This window comes from Anoplophora glabripennis, unplaced genomic scaffold (assembly GCF_000390285.2).
Source record: "Anoplophora glabripennis isolate ALB-LARVAE unplaced genomic scaffold, Agla_2.0 scaffold1677, whole genome shotgun sequence".
NCBI lineage: Eukaryota > Metazoa > Arthropoda > Insecta > Coleoptera > Cerambycidae > Anoplophora > Anoplophora glabripennis.
Genome location: NW_019417752.1, coordinates 1 through 3,682, shown reverse-complemented (window position 1 = coordinate 3,682; position 3,682 = coordinate 1).

Below are 3,682 nucleotides of genomic sequence, written 5' to 3'. Positions count from 1 at the left end.
TTTTTTATCGTTTTATGTAGACGATATCCCATGTCTCTCCTCCACTGGTTAATAATTTTGTAATACATCAAATTTTATTTGGATTTCTTTCTCGGTTTGGAACGAGGTTTGGAACGAATAAAATTGATATTTCTTTACACACAAGGTACGTACGCAACAAATTATCTTTTATTTTGTAAAGACGTCACTCCTCGAAGTATATTCATTTAAAACTTGCATCGCCATATTTTACTAAACTCTACATATTGACATCCGCTCACATATAAAAAAGTACGAAGACTAAATATTTCTTTTAAATACAAATGAAATTTTATACCTCTTCATCGAAATTCAAAAGTTACCTAATCTCATAACTTATCTAGAATACACCCATTACAATGATTAGGATGGCATTGGTTCCAAGTAGTAGGTGTCTCTTCGTTAAATAAAAGATATTAATTGTACCAATACAATGAAATTTATTAAAAGTCGCGTAAAGACGCGTGAAATAATAGGAAGGCAGATTTGTCTCCTCGAGGCCTCGCCGCGACACACGCGTGTCTCGTCGCGCCACTATGGACTACTCAATGCTATTCAATGTATTTAAATCACATAGCGGCAAGTTTTGCCTCTAGACTCTATCTGACACTGAAGCCTCGTCGCGCCACTATGTTTGTACCCTTTTATATTGGTTTCCAGATGACATCACTACATTTTTAACCATAATAATAATAATAATAAATAAATAAACTTAAACGCTTATTTTGCAGAGACAAAAATTAGTATGAAACAGCTGTAGAAAAATTATAAGATTCAGGTTTGTAGTAATAAACTTGTAAGTGACTACGTGTGTATTATTGTGTATGCTCCCACATCACTTGTGTGTAAAATTTCAATTCAATATCTTAAAAAACAACAAAGTTATTATTAGACTTAGAATAAATATTCCTCAGTTCTCAGATTCGTACTACACTGACAGGAAAATCGTTCACCCTACCTAAAGGAAAATTTAGATTACAGGTTTCTCCATAAAAAGAAGTAAATAAAAAATGATGATACAAAAGTAAATAGGTATTTTAATAAACAATATTAAACCTCTTTAAACGAAGTATACAGTTTTTCCCACGGAAAATGGTCATCCGACAACTTTTTTATTTTTAAATTGGGGAAAAATTTTCCGCTAAAAATTGTATGTTCCTACAGAGCTTCAAAAGTACATGTTTAGAGAAAACAATTGAATATCGCTTAAGCAACAAGATATAAGTTACATTTTTTAAATGAAAGATCCAGTATTTTTTATATTTACAAAATACGTTAATATTTCTGGTTTCAATAATAAATTTGTAATATGTTTGTTCAATTAGCTTATTCTGGATAAGACGCTTAATTCATATAGTCACTATTGATATTCGAATTTGCTACTGAACTCTGTTATGTTACTACATGCTACATTATATATATATATATATATATGAGCAGGAAGGGTAGTCTTGACTGACTAGTTAAGAAAATTATTTTTAAAATAGTTCACATTTCAAAGGCACGGCTCCTTTTTACTGTATTAGTTGTTTAAATGTTAAAAATTGACTTAAAAAATGTTTTTTATAAAAGAATGTTGACTATAGTTACAATTGATTTTAATAGTGAAATTCATAAAATTTTAACAACAATGTTCTTGTATACTTCGTTTTTGATGGTTTTTATATTATAATCTCACGTTTATGTCTTGAGAAAGGAAATAAACATTTCCGAAAACTTGACAACAACACAGAGTGTTCTTATTACATTAGCCCTTAGCACTATTGACTGCAATCCCAAATACATCACTGGTTTTTTTCTTAACTAGTCAGTCAAGACTACCCTTCCTGCTCTAATTCTAGATATGGGTTTTTATCAGNTTTATAATTCGGAAATAAATGGAGATATTTGTTATTCTTTTGACAATTTGTTGAATTTTAATAAACTTCGCAATAGATTTGATAAATTTCAAACATATTTTATTTTTTTTTATATAAAAAAGCCGAGAAAACTCATTCAGACGATGGCAACGACAAAAATAACTATTTCTACAGAAGTTTGTTTATGTTCCGTTGAGTTAAAATATAGCAACTTACAGAGGATGTCCCAATATTCTGTCAACATGGAAGTACCATATATTGTTTGGGGGGAAATAATACATGTAATGCAGTTTTGCGAAAAAGAAGCCTACTCTTTATTTCTGCTAAAACTTTCGAGAAATTTTTATTCTTTTCTTCAATAAAAAATGTTAATACGAAGGTTAACTTACAAAATGTGAGGTTAATATAAAAAGTTGACCAATTGGAAGTATTAAAACATACAGCTTCATTAATTTAAACAAGTCACATCTTTGTCACAAAACAGATTAAAATTACAATTGTTAAAAATCCCATAATAATTATAAATGTACGTAAACAGGGTGATTCAGAGCTTATCCAATTCCGGACCCATGTTCATATGAACTTTTTTACTTAGTTTTGATCATAGAATCGGCCTGTTCAGGGTTGGCAGCTAATTATGAGACACCCTGTATTTATGATAATTTAATTTTGTTTGTTATGTGTAATGAATTTAAAAAAATAATGTTATAGCCAATTTATAGTATTATAAAGATCGATTTTATATGTGAAATGTATTGAATTGTTTAAATTTTGATTTTTCCTATAGTATTCTTAAAAATTATAAGAAATTATGTTCTATACTTACCCCAAACAAGCTCTTTTAATATCGCACTTAATTTTGATTTTTAATCTTTAAATATAACTTTATTCTTTATATACTTTTTTAAAAAAATTACTCTCAAACTATAATTTAATTATACTTTAAAAATTTTAATAGAGCATGTTGAAACCTCAGTAGTTGGTTCGAAGGCTATTGAAATTTATTATGAAGAAAAAATTATTAGGTATTTAAATTTGTTTCTTTGTTTTTGTAAAAAAAAAATAAAAATAGGAATGTCTAATTGAGCCTGAACTTCGTGTATTATACCAACAGTTTATAAATTTATAAAAATCTTTCCTAGATCCCTATCTAACCTGAGCTAACTAAGTTCTAATTCCTTATTCTATACAATTTTTGTTTATGATTACCTATACTACACTTTGTTGTCTTTTTTGTCTGTGTTTTCTTACTCGTGATGTCCTTCCTGTCTTCTCCGTTCTGTATCCTATCCTTCCTTTCCGTCTTTGAACTCTCCTCCAATTTGTCTTTTCTTCCTTCTATTTGCTACTCTACTCCGTAGATTGCTACTGTCTGCGTTACCTCTCCTGGCCTTTCCTTTTATATGTCTACGACAATGAAAAATAATGTTTTAATTACCTGACAGTATTGTGATTCTCTTGATTTATCTGTCAGTTTAGATTTAAACCGACTTTCCTTTATGCCAAATAAATTATTTCCTATTTCTTGACTCTTCCTGGTTGCTTCTTTCTTATTTGATTTTAACTGTCCCACAATGTCTCTGTGCTTGATGCTGTGCTGTGCTTTACTCTACCACTCTTCTTCTCTTCAATACTTGCTCTTTTCTTGGTATTTTATGGGATTCTCTTTTAATCTTCTGTATTTTATTACAATTTTTTTGATTTTCAACTTATTTTAATGGCTACAATTTGAATATCTTCCAATTTGACTTTTTCTTTCTTAATTCTTCCCTCACTATTTATTTCTGTCTCCTTGATAACCACTT